Source organism: Rhinoraja longicauda, chromosome 19, assembly GCF_053455715.1.
Source record: "Rhinoraja longicauda isolate Sanriku21f chromosome 19, sRhiLon1.1, whole genome shotgun sequence".
Taxonomy (NCBI): Eukaryota; Metazoa; Chordata; class Chondrichthyes; order Rajiformes; family Arhynchobatidae; genus Rhinoraja; species Rhinoraja longicauda.
Genome location: NC_135971.1, coordinates 5,335,274 through 5,349,555, shown reverse-complemented (window position 1 = coordinate 5,349,555; position 14,282 = coordinate 5,335,274). Strand labels below are relative to the sequence as shown.

At 40.9% G+C, this 14,282-nt stretch overlaps 1 protein-coding gene across 1 annotated transcript in view; it reads left to right on the top strand.

Annotated features, from left to right (window-relative positions):
* The first annotated feature begins 200 nt into the window (after window positions 1-200).
* The window catches only part of LOC144603056 (E3 ubiquitin-protein ligase TRIM39-like), a 37,877-nt gene continuing 23,795 nt past the window's right edge, over window positions 201-14,282 (top strand). The window contains exon 1 of the transcript XR_013548527.1: window positions 201-545. The gene's annotated coding sequence lies outside the window, so the exon portion shown is untranslated. The remainder of the gene's footprint in view (window positions 546-14,282) is intronic.

Sequence of the window (14,282 nt, the reverse complement as noted above, 5' to 3'; positions counted from 1 at the left end):
AATGAATGGGTTTATTGGACAAGTATGTGCACATTCAAGGAATGTGCCTTGGTGCTCCGCTCACAAATGACAACACAAACACACAGTTCCCGGGAGAGGGGGGGTCAGGTTCAATGGGAATGTGAGGGGCAGTGTTTTCTGTGGATGATGAAGCAGGCAGGTACAATGACCATGTTGTGTTGCAGGTCTCCACACTGCGGCTCTGTGCGGAACAAGAACGTCGGCCACCGTGGGCTCGGTCACCACTGTCCCCATGGGTGGGACGGTGAGGTTCCCCATCCAGCCCCACAGCCACGAGAAGATCACGGTGGCGATGTGGCGTCTCCATCCCGACCTGCCGATCCTGGATTGGAAGTCTTACAGCCCGGAGAGTCCGTCCCGGATCCACCCGTCCTACAGGGACAGAGTCCGCTTCCGACTGGACGGTGTCATCGAGCTGTGGGCCGTGGGGCTCGGTGACCAGGGGACCTACGAGATAGAGACAAACTACTTTGGCAGGGAGCCGAGGAACCGTGACGTGGAGCACTTTGAGCTGCGCGTGGTCGGTGAGTAGCGGCGTGGAGAGTTGCACAGCACCCAGACACCCTTTGGCCCACACTCTGGGAACCTTGTCAAAGGCTTTCTGAAAGTCAAGGTTTTCTAATGCAGAAGTTGCAGGATCAATTTATCCCAAAGAGGAGGAAAGATTCCAAGGGGAGTAAGAGACACCCGTGGTTGACAAGGGAAGTCAAGGACAGCATAAATATAAAGAACAGAAGTACAACAAAGCAAAGAAGAGTGGGAAGCCAGAGGATTGGGACTCTTTTAAAGAGCAACAGAAGATGACTAAGAAGGCAATATGGGGAGAAACGATGAGGTACGAGGGTAAACTAGCCAATAATATAAAGGAGGATAGTAAAAGCTTTTTTAGGTATGTAAAGAGGAAAAAAATAGTCACGGCAAATGTGGGTCCCTTGAAGACAGAAGATGGGGAATTTATTATGGGAAACAAGGAAATGGCAGATGAGTTGAACCAGTACTTTGGATCTGTCTTCACTAAGGAAGATACAAACAATCTCCCAGATGTTCTAGTGGCCAGAGATCCTAGGATGACGGAGGAACTGAAGGAAATCCACATTAGGCAGGAAATGGTGTTGGGTAGACTGATGGGACTGAAGGCTGATAAATCCCCAGGTGCTGATGGTCTGCATCCCAGAGTACTTAAGGAGATGGCGCTAGGAATTGTGGACGCATTGGTGATCATTTTCCAATGTTCTATAGATTCAGGATCAGTTCCTGTGGATTGGAGGATAGCTAATGTTGTCCCACTTTTTAAGAAAGGAGGGAGAGAGAAAACGGGAAATTATAGACCAGTTAGTCTGACATCAGTGGTGAGGAAGATGCTGGAGGCAATCATAAAAGACGAAATTGCAGAGCATTTGGATAGTTGTAACAGGATTGTTCCGAGTCGGCATGGATTTACGAAGGGGAAATCATGCTTGACTAATCTTCTGAAATTCTTTGAGGATGTAACTAGGAAAATTGACAGGAGAGAGCCGGTGGATGTGGTGTACCTTGACTTTCAGAAAGCCTTCGACAAGGTTCCACATAGGAGATTAGTGGGCAAAATTAGAGCACAGGGTATTGGAGGTAGGGTACTGACATGGATAGAAAATTGGTTGACAGACAGAAAGCAAAGAGTGGGGATAAATGGGTCCCTTTCAGAATGGCAGGCAGTAACTGGTGGGGTACCGCAAGGCTCGGTACTGGGACCGCAGCTATTGACAATATACATTAATGACTTCGATGAAGGGATTAAAAGTACCATTAGCAAATTTGCAGATGATACAAAGCTGGGTGGTAGTGTGAACTGTGAGGAATATGCTATGAGGTTGCAGGGTGACTGGGACAGGTTGTGTGAGTAGGCGAATGCATGGCAGATGCAGTTTAATGTGGATAAGTGTGAGGTTATCCACTTTGGTGGTAAGAATAGGAAGGCAGAGTATTATCTGAATGGTGTCAAGTTAGGAACGGGGGACGTACAACGAGATCTGGGTGTCCTAGTGCATCAGTCACTGAAAGGAAGCATTGCAGGTACAGTGGGCAGTGAAGAAAGCCAATGGAATGTTGGCCATCATAACAAGAGGAGTTGAGTATAGGAGCAAAGAGGTCCCTCTGCAGTTGTACAGGGCCCTAGTGAGACCGCACCTGGAGTATTGTGTGCAGTTTTGGTCTCCAAATTTGAGGAAGGATATTCTTGCTATTGAGGGCGTGCAGCGTAGGTTTACTAGGTTAATTCCCGGAATGGCAGGACTATCAAATGTTGAAAGACTGGAGCGACTAGGCTTGTATACACTGGAATTTAGAAGGATGAGAGGAGAACTTATCGAAACGTATATGATTATTAAGGGGTTGGACACGTTAGAGGCAGGAAACATGTACCCAATGTTGGGGGAGTCCAGAACAAGGGGCCACAGTTTAAGAATAAGGGGGGGGGGCTTGTCCAATGCTTGGCTGAGTAGACATAACTTTTCAGCCCTCCCGAAAATAAAGCCCTAAACTGCCAAAAAAAGACGTACTACATGAAATCAAGTACTTTAAATTAAATCTAAAAGTATACAGAACGTACTGATGCCTTTCAAGATAGAAAAAAGAGCAATACAACTGGCACAGAAGCAAAGAAATCCAGCAAAGAATCAAGGAAAAAAATCGAAGGTAGGCCTACAGCCCAGATGGAGCAGGGGCCTAGATTTTGTGAGCCCTCAGCAGGCGGAGAGTCTGGGGAGGGCTCCGGTGCGATGCTGGAGTCTACTACTCCCAGGAAGCGCTCTTCGACTGGAGGCGAAACACAACGGGGTCTTTGCGAGCTAACAAGAGGGCGCACTGTTCGCCGAGAGGTTGCTGAAGTCATGTCGGAAGCCTCGGAAAAAAATGGAGGAGAATTTTCAAACAGTGATAGATAGAGTTGATGATATACAAATGGAATATGAAATGTTAAAATCTAGAGTGGAAAAAAATGAAGATAGTATTACTGCGGCAGCAATTGAAAGTAAAAAGACGGCAGAGAAGTTTGACGCCTTGGAAAATTATAACAGGAGAAAAAATGTTAAAATTGTTGGTTTGCCAGAGGGAGTGGAGGGGGAAGAACCAATCAATTTTTTCCAAGATTGGATAGTGATTTGTCTGGGAATACATAAACAAGGTGTGATGGAAATAGAAAGAGCACACAGGGCTCTAAGACCGAAACCTTCGGCTAATCAAAAGCCAAGATCTGTTTTGATTAAATTCCTAAGATACCAAGATCGAGAATTGGTTCTGAAGTCAGTCGGGAATAACATAAGAGCGGGGAAACCAATAGAGCATGAAGGTACTAAAATAAATTTCTACCCAGACATCAGTAATGCCTTGTTGAGCAGAAAAAGAGAATTTAATAATGCAAAAAATATTTTATGGAAGAAAGGTTATAAGTTCACTTTATTGCACCCGGCTACTTTGAAGATTACGATCAACCCTGGAGAAAATAATTTTTTCAAAGACTTTGTCCAAGCACAAGATTTTGCTGAAGAATTGCCATGGAGAAAAGCTCAAGAAGACTTAAGGAATGATTATTAACTCTATTATCAGTGTCAACAATTTTAATATATTTGACACCGTGTTTGAATCTTTGCTCAAAGTTGACAAGAATTAAGAATATAAAACCAAGATAAGATAATTAATGGTTGTAACCCACTTCCTAATGTATTCTATTAATAAGATCTGTATACTATAGAGGGGACTAATTGGATTAAGGATTGTTAATTTTCAGAAGTGCTGATATATCGGGAGAGTTGGAGAATATGGATGCTCCTCCATAAATCATGGGCACAAGTGTGGTTTGGACCACACCTCGTATAATAGAGGGGGGTAATGTTGTTAATCTCTTATTTATTAATAACATTAGAGGGAGGGCTTACTTTTCTATCTTTCTTTTTTCTTTTCTGTTTTTGTACCTGGACCATGGAAGGGAGCACACTGAAATACGGCGCAATGTAAATATCGGAAGAGGTATCAAGGTAAAGAAGAAGGAAAAAAAAAGGAATGAATGGATAAAACATTAAAAAAATTAAGTTATAGTGTGAATGGGTTAAATGGACCGATAAAAAGGAAGAGAATTTTAACACAGATGAAAAAATTGGAAGTGGATATAGCTTTTTTACAAGAAACACATCTAACGGAAAAAGAACATCAAAAGTTAAAGAGAGATTGGGAAGGAAGTATGGTAGCATCTTCTTTTAATTCAAAAGCAAGAGGGGTTTCTATCTTATTTAAGAAAACGCTACCAATTAAGATACAAAATATTGTAAGTGACCCAGTAGGTAGATTTATAATGGTACATTGTCAAATTTTCTCAGAATTGTGGACTTTAATGAATATATATGCACCAAATACAGATGAGAAGTTTATGCAGGATACCTTTTTAAATCTAGCGGAAGCACATGAAAATATATTGATAGGAGGAGATTTTAATTTTTGTTTAGATCCAGTAATGGATAGATCATCAAGGACAATGACAATGACAAGAGCAGTGAAGATAAACTTGAACTTAATGGAAGATCTAAATTTAATAGATGTTTGGAGGAAAAGCCATCCTAGGGAAAGAGACTACTCCTTTTATTCCAATAGACATGATACATATTCTAGAATAGATCTATTTTTGATTTCAGCTCAATTAAGGGGTAGAATAATACAAATAGATTATAAGGCTAGATTGTTATTGGATCATTCACCATTATTAATGAAAATTACGATGCCAGATAAAGAACAGTCAGTGTATAGATGGAGACTCAACTCTTTACAATTGAAAAGGTAAGACATGTGATTTTATTCTAGGACAAATTGGATTATTTTTGGAAACAAATTTAGACAATAGACAATAGGTGCAGGAGTAGGCCATTCAGCCCTTCGAGCCAGCACCGCCATTCAATGCGATCATGGCTGATCACTCTCAATCAGTACCCCGTTCCTGCCTTCTCCCCATACCCCCTCACTCCGCTATCCTTAAGAGCTCTATCCAGCTCTCTCTTGAAAGCATCCAACGAACTGGCCTCCACTGCCTTCTGAGGCAGAGAATTCCACTCCTTCACCACTCTCTGACTGAAAAGGTTCTTCCTCATCTCCATTCTAAATGGCCTACCCCTTATTCTTAAACTGTGGCCCCTTGTTCTGGACTCCCCCAGCATTGGGAACATGTTTCCTGCCTCTAATGTGTCCAATCCCCTAATTATCTTATATGTTTCAATAAGATCCCCCCTCATCCTTCTAAATTCCAGTGTCTACAAGCCTAATTGCTCCAGCCTTTCAACATACGACAGTCCCGCCATTCCGGGAATTAACCTAGTTAATGATAAATTTATTGTATGGGATGCAATGAAGGCTTATTTGAGAGGCCAAATTATAAGCTACTCATCTAAGATAAAGAAAGGCTATAGGAAGGAATCTGAAAGACTAGAAAAATAAATCACCGTACTAGAAAAAGACTTACAGAAAGCCTTTTCAGATACGAAAAAAATACAAATTGGAAATAAAAAATTTCAATACAATACGTTACATACTTACAGAACAGAAAAACTAATATTATGAACTAACCAAAGGTATTATGAATTAGGAGAAAGAGCGCACAAGGTACTGGCATGGCAACTGAAATAAGAACAAATATTAAGAACAATAAATTAAATTAGAACAGATCAAAACATTATTACTTATAAACCTGGAGAAATCAATGAGGTATTTAAGCAATTCTACACTAATCTGTATCATTCTGAATCTGAAAAGGATGAAATTAAGATAAACATTTTTTTATCCAAGATACAATTACCAACAATCTCTAATGAGGAGCAGGTGGGACTAAATGCCTCCTTTACTTTGAGAGAAGTGGAGGAAGTATTACATTCTTTACCAAGTAATAAATCACCAGGGGAAGATGGTTTCCCGCCTGAGTTCTATAAAAAATTTAAAGATTTGTTGTTACCAGTATTTATGGAAGTGATACATCAAGCGGAAAAAACTTCTACATTACCAGAATCCTTCTCAATGGCAATTATAACCGTAATTCCAAAAAAAGGGAAAGACCCTTTAAAAGCATCTTCTTATAGACCAATATCATTGTTGAATGTAGATTATAAAATAGTTGCTAAGCTTTTGGCAAGGAGATTGGCAGAATTTTTACCTAAGCTGGTTAAAGAGGACCAAACTGGATTTGTCAAAAAAAGGAGAATATCTGATAATGTAGCAAGATTTATAAGTATTTTACATTTAGCACAGAAAAGAAAGGAATTAAGTGTAGCAGTTGCTTTAGATGCTGAAAAGGCGTTTGACAGGTTAGAATGGGATTTTTTATTTAAAGTATTAGAGAAGTATGGATTGGGAAATGGTTTCATTAACTGGGTAAAAGTCCTTTATAAACAACCTAAAACCAAAGTGGTGACAAATGGCCAATCTTCTCAATCATTTAATTTGGAAAGATCTAGTAGACAGGGATGTCCCTTGTCACCAGCTTTATTTGTACTGGCTATTGAACCTCTGGCAGAACTAATAAGATCAGATTTAGACATTGAAGGATTTAAAGTTAATCAGGAAATTCACAAAATTACTTTATTTGCAAATGGTTTTAATTTGTCTTACTAGACCATTGGAATCCTTAAGAAAATTATATTTCAGACTGGAAGAATACGGGAAAGTATCAGGATACAAAATTAATAAAGATAAAACTGAAATAATGCCTCTTTTTAGACAATAGACAATAGACAATAGGTGCAGGAGTAGGCCATTCAGCCCTTCGAGCCAGCACCGCCATTCAATGCGATCATGGCTGATCACTCTCAATCAGTACCCCGTTCCTGCCTTCTCCCCATACCCCTCACTCCGCTATCCTTAAGAGCTCTATCCAGCTCTCTCTTGAAAGCATCCAACGAACTGGCCTCCACTGCCTTCTGAGGCAGAGAATTCCACACCTTCACCACTCTCTGACTGAAAAAGTTCTTCCTCATCTCCGTTCTAAATGGCCTACCCCTTATTCTTAAACTGTGGCCCCTTGTTCTGGACTCCCCCAACATTGGGAACATGTTTCCTGCCTCTAATGTGTCCAATCCCCTAATTATCTTATACGTTTCAATAAGATCCCCCCTCATCCTTCTAAATTCCAGTGTATACAAGCCTAATTGCTCCAGCCTTTCAACATACGACAGTCCCGCCATTCCGGGAATCAACCTAGTGAACCTACGCAGCACGCCCTCAATAGCAAGAATATCCTTCCTCAAATTTGGAGACCAAAACTGCACACAGTACTCCAGGTGCGGTCTCACCAGGGCCCGGTACAACTGTAGGACCTCTTTGCTCCTATACTCAACTCCTCTTGTTACGAAGGCCAACATTCCATTGGCTTTCTTCACTGCCTGCTGTACCTGCATGCTTCCTTTCAGTGACTGATGCACTAGGACACACAGATCTCGTTGAACATCCCCTCATCCTAACTTGACACCATTCAGATAATAATCTGCCTTTCTATTCTTACTTCCAAAGTGAATAACCTCACACTTATCTACATTAAACTGCATCTGCCATGTATCTGCCCACTCACACAACCTGTCCAAGTCACCCTGCAGCCTTATTGCATCTTCCTCACAATTCACACTACCCCCCAGCTTAGTATCATCTGCAAATTTGAAGGCAATTATGATCAATGTAAAAGAGAAAGTCAGTTTAAATGGCAAAAAGAAGGCATTAAGTACTTAGGAGTTAAAGTAGATAATAAGTTAAATAATTTGTACAAATTAAATTATAAACCACTAATTAAAAAAATAGATGAGGACTTGAAGAAATGGATGAATCTTCCAATTACATTGATAGGGAGAGTGAACTGTATTAAGATGAATATTTTTCCGAGGATACAGTATTTATTTTCAACACTGCCTATAACTTTGCCAAATAATTTTTTTCAGGGATTGAACAAAATTGTGAGGAATTTTCTTTGGAAAGGTAAAATGCCAAGAGTGTCTATGGAAAAATTAACATGGAAATTTGAATTAGGTGGATTGCAATTACCAAATTTTAAAAATTACTATCTGGCAGCACAAATGAGTTTTATTCATCCTTTTATCAAGAGGGTGGAAAAACAGCATGGGTTAAAATTGAAATGGATAAAATAAAAGACTATGCCCAGAAGAATTTATCTATAAATGGGAAGCGAAGCTATTAGTTAAGGATAAAGAGTCACCTTTACTAAAACAGTTAATTAATATATTGTTGAAAACAGTTAAAGCTAATGATAAAAGATTTTTTTTAACAGCTAAAACTCCATTAGTAAAAAATAGATTACTGCCGTTTGCTTGGAATAATCAAATATTACAAGTCTGGGAACAGAACGGTATTAAACATATAGGAGATTGCTACGAAGGGAATAATTTTTTGACATTTTCTCAATTGAGAAATAAATATCAAATTCCAGGGAATAGTATTTTTTTCTATTATCAATTACAATCTTATTTAAGGGAAAAGTTAGGTAATTCAATGTTTTTATTTCAAATTAAAGGAATTGAATCCCTGATTCAGGGCAAGGGAACTAAAAAAATTATATTTTCAATGTATAAATTGTTAAAAAATCTAGTCCAAAGACAGGAATTCAAAAATCAAGACAAAGATGGGAAACAGATCTGAATATTAGCATTGATGAACCAAGTTGGGAAAGATTGTGTTTAGAAAGTATGAAAAATACTATTAATGTGAGATATAGTTTAGTACAATACAATTTTTTACATCAACTATATTTAACTCCGAAAAAATTAAACAATTTAAATCCAAATTTACCTGAAATTTGTTTTAGATGCAACCAGGATGTGGGTACTTTTTTACACTCCACATGGGCATGTCCTAAGGTAACTCCTTTTTGGAAAGACCTAAAAAACTTTTTGGAACAATTGATGAATAAGACCATACCATTGGATTCAAGGTTGTTTTTATTGGGAGATACTAAAGGAATATTACCAAGATTAATTTTAGATAAATATCAGGAAAGATTTCTCAAAATAGCAATAGCAAAAAAATGTGTGGCGGTCACTTGGAAAGATCACAATGAAATAAGAATTGCAAGATGGTATGCAGAAATGCGTAGTTGTATCCCATTAGAAAAAGCTACTTATAATCTGAGAGATAAATATGATTTCTTTTTGAAACTTTGGAACCCATTCACTTTAAAACAGGGATTAAGAATTGGAAAGATTTAATTTCAGCATTGTTTTGATACCCCTAAAAAGAATTTAATAAGAAATTAGCCGGAAGTGTTTCCTTCTTGTCTCCAGGTTTCCTTCTTTCTTCTTTCTTTCTTTCTTTCCTTTTTTGAAATTTTTATTTCTTTATCTTTCTACTTCTCTTTTTTCTAACTGGGGGGTGGGGGGTTGTGGGTGGGGAGATAATACAGAACAATACAGGTATAATCGAATTTAAATGTATAATCGAATTTATAATGTAGGTACCATCGCGTACTATGAGTTCATACATGTATTTGTTTTGTTAAAATTTAAATAAAATTAAAATAAAATAAAAAGTAAGGAATCCTACATAAATAAATATTTATTTAAGTTGCTGCATATTCCAAAATGCTGATTGTATTAGTTCAAGTTATGAATCATACATAAATGAATATTTTTGATAAAACATTTTTGATAAAACACAAGACTTGTTTATTCTTTATCCCATCAGCAATAAAACAGGCAACTTTAAAAAAAATATCAATAAATACTTTTTTCAAGTAATAAATTTTTTAAAAACATTTTATTTTCAACAACTCCATCCGACATTTCCAGAGGTCACACATTCAATGCAGATATTCATTTCCAGATTTACACAGAATCCCTTATTTGCAGTCTCTCTCTCTTACCTGTTCTTGTAGCTGTGATAGCTGCACCTTTCTCAGCTTAGCCCCCAGTCTAGTAGACACTCCAGCCATTCCCATGAGGATCCAGCACCAAGCTTGTGATCACCATCTCTTTTATCTGCCCCCTCCAACCTGAGGGACGAAACAGACATAACAGGCATCTCCCTGAACCAATAATACAAAGGACAGCTCAATGCACTGTGCTGCAAAAACCCAATAGGAACGATGCACTCAGAGTCAGTTTGCAAAATCATTCTGCAAGGTATCAATTTGAAGGAACACCTGGAACATTTGCCATCCTGCAGATCAGCCCGAGCCCAGACTGGCAGGTGTCAATCAAAGGGAAAGCCTGTGAAGTTCTGCAGACAAGGGCTGAGCAATACTGACAAATCCCTGACTCCCTATATTTATTTAAGTTGTTTAAGTATTCCAAAATGCAGATTGTATTAGATAAAGTTTTTGAATCCTATATAAATAAATATTTATTTAAGTTGCTGCATATTCCAAAATGCAGATTGGATTAGTTAAAGTTAGGAATCCTACATAAATGAATATTTATTTAAGTTGTTTAAGTATTCCAAAATGCAGATTGTATTAGATAACGTTTTTGAATCCTACATTAAAAAATATTTTTGATAAAACACAAGACTTGTTTATTCTTTATCCCATCAGCAATAAAACGGGCAAGTTTTGTTTTAATATCAAAAAATACTTTTTTCAAGTAATAAGTATTTTTAAAACATTTTCTTTTCAACAAAATGCAGATTGTATTAGTTAAAGTTAGCAATCCTACATAAATAAATATTTATTTAAGTTCCCACATATTCCAAAATGCAGATTATATTAGTTAAAGTTAGGAATCCTACACAAATAAATATTTATTTAAGTTGCTGCATATTCCAAAATGCAGATTGTATTAGTTAAAGTTATGAATCCTACATAAATAAGTATTTATTTAAGCTGCCACATAATCCAAAATGCTGATTGTATTAGATAAAGTTAGGAATCCTACATAAATAAATATATTTGATTAAATATTTTTGATAAAACACAAGATTTATTTATTTTTTATCACATCAGCAATAAAACAGGCAATTTTTTTTTTAATATCAAAAAATACTTTTTACAAGTAATAAATATTTTAAAAACATTTTCTTTTCAACAACTCCATCCGACATTTCCAGAGGTTACACATTCAATGCAGATATTCATTTCCAGATTTACACAGAATCCCTTATTTGGAGCCTCTCTCTGTTACCTCTTCCTGTAGCTGTGATAGCTGCACCTTTCTCAGCTTAGCCATTAGTCTAGTAGACACTCCAGCCGTTCCCATGAGGATCTAGCACCAAGCTTGTGATCACCATCTCTTTTATCTGCCCCCTCCAACCTGAGGCACGAAACAGACATAACAGGCATCTCCCTGAACCAATAATACAAAGGACAGCTCAATGCACTGTGCTGCAAAACCCCAATAGGAACGATGCACTCAGAGTCAGTTTGCAAAATTATTCTGGGACAAGGTATCAATTTGAAGGAACATGGGGAACACCTGGACCATTTGCCATCCTGCAGATCACCCTGAGCCCAGACTGGCAGGCACCATTCAAAGGGAGAGCCCGTGTAGTTCTGCAGACAAGGGCTGAGCAATACTGACAAATCTCTGACTCCCTATATTTATTTAAGTTGCTGCATATTCCAAAATGCAGATTGTATTAGTTAAAGTTATGAATCCTACATAAATAAATATTTTTGATAAAATATTTTTGATAAAGCACTCAGTCAGTTTGCAAAATCATTCTGCAAGGTATCAATTTGAAGGAACACCGTGACCATTTGCCACCCTGCAGATCAGCCTGAGCCCAGACTGGCAGGTGTTTATGTTGCCACATATTCCAAAATGAAGATTCTCTTAGATAAAGTTATGAATCCTACATAAATAAGTATTTATTTAAGTTCCCACATATTATAAAATGCAGATTGTATTAGTTAAAGTTATGAATCCTACATAAATAAATATTTATTTAAGTTCCCACATATTCCAAAATGCAGATTGTATTAGTTAAAGTTAGGAATCCTACATAAATAAATATTTATTTAAGTTCCCACATATTCCAAAATGCAGATTATATTAGACAAAGTTATGAATCCTACATAAATAAATATGTATTTAAGTCGCTGCATATTCCAAAATGCAGACTGTATTAATTCAAGTTAGGAATCCTACATAAATAAATATTTTTGATAAAATATTTTTGATAAAGCACAAGAATTGTTTATTCTTTATCCCACCAGCAATAAAACAGGGCAGTTTTAAAAAATATATTTTAAAAAACTTTTTTCAAATAATAAATATTTTTAAAACATTTTCTTTTCCATCCGACATTCCAAAATGCAGATTGTATTAGTTCAAGTTATGAATCCTACATAAATAAGTATTTATTCCCACATATTCCAAAATGCAGATTGTATTAGATAAAGTTATGAATCCTACATAAATAAATATTTATTTAAGTTCCCACATATTCCAAAATGCAGATTGTATTAGTTAAATTCACAAAATGCTGGAGTAACTCAGCAGGTCAGGCAGCATCTCGGGAGAGAAGGAATGGGTGACGTTTCGGGTCGAGACCCTTCTTCAGACTGATGTCGGGGGTGGGACAAAGGAAGGATATAGGTGGAGACAGGAAGATAGAGGGAGATCTGGGAAGGAGGAGGGGAAGGGAGGGACAGAGGAGCTATCTGAAGTTGGAGAAGTCGACGTTCATACCACTGGGCTGCAAACTGCCCAGGCGAAATATGAGGTGCTGTTCCTCCAATTTCCGGCGCGCCTCACTATGGCACTGGAGGAGGCCCATGACAGAGAGGTCAGACTGGGAATGGGAGGGGGAGTTAAAGTGCTGGGCCACCGGGAGATCAGTTGCGTTAATGCGGACCGGAGGATGAGACGACCGGGAGGATCCGACAACGGAAGCAGAGGCAGAGGAAGAAAACGGGGGAGGAGGAAGGTAAGAGAAAGAACGTGTCTGTTGCCCCCCAACCCCAGGAGACTGGGAGCAGTGCCAATGGGCCCCAGCCCCAGGAGACTGGGAGCAGTGCCAATGGGCCCCAGCCCCAGGAGACTGGGAGCAGTGCCAATGGGCCCCAACCCCAGGAGACTGGGAGCAGTGCCAATGGGCCCCAGCCCCAGGAGACTGGGAGCAGTGCCAATGGGCCCCAGCCCCAGGAGACTGGGAGCAGTGCCAATGGGCCCCAGCCCCAGGAGACTGGGAGCAGTGCCAATGGGCCCCAGCCCCAGGAGACTGGGAGCAGTGCCAATGGGCCCCAGCCCCAGGAGACTGGGAGCAGTGCCAATGGGCCCCAGCCCCAGGAGACTGGGAGCAGTGCCAATGGGCCCCAGCCCCAGGAGACTGGGAGCAGTGCCAATGGGCCCCAGCCCCAGGAGACTGGGAGCAGTGCCAATGGGCCCCAGCCCCAGGAGACTGGGAGCAGTGCCAATGGGCCCCAGCCCCAGGAGACTGGGAGCAGTGCCAATGGGCCCCAGCCCCAGGAGACTGGGAGCAGTGCCAATGGGCCCCAGCCCCAGGAGACTGGGAGCAGTGCCAATGGGCCCCAGCCCCAGGAGACTGGGAGCAGTGCCAATGGGCCCCAGCCCCAGGAGACTGGGAGCAGTGCCAATGGGCCCCAGCCCCAGGAGACTGGGAGCAGTGCCAATGGGCCCCAGCCCCAGGAGACTGGGAGCAGTGCCAATGGGCCCCAGCCCCAGGAGACTGGGAGCAGTGCCAATGGGCCCCAGCCCCAGGAGACTGGGAGCAGTGCCAATGGGCCCCAGCCCCAGGAGACTGGGAGCAGTGCCAATGGGCCCCAGCCCCAGGAGACTGGGAGCAGTGCCAATGGGCCCCAGCCCCAGGAGACTGGGAGCAGTGCCAATGGGCCCCAGCCCCAGGAGACTGGGAGCAGTGCCAATGGGCCCCAGCCCCAGGAGACTGGGAGCAGTGCCAATGGGCCCCAGCCCCAGGAGACCGTGAGCGGCACAACGGCCAATGGGCCCCAGCCCCAGGAGACCGTGAGCGGCACAACGGCCAATGGGCCCCAGCCCCAGGAGACCGTGAGCGGCACAACGGCCAATGGGCCCCAGCCCCAGGAGATCGTGAGCGGCACAACGGCCAATGGGCCCCAGCCCCAGGAGACCGTGGGCGGCACAACGGCCAATGGGCCCCAGCCCCAGGAGACCGTGAGCGGCACAACGGCCAATGGGCCCCAGCCCCAGGAGACCGTGAGCGGCACAACGGCCAATGGGCCCCAGCCCCAGGAGACCGTGGGCGGCACAACGGCCAATGGGCCCCAGCCCCAGGAGACCATGAGCGGCACAACGGCCAATGGGCCCCTGCTCCGGGAG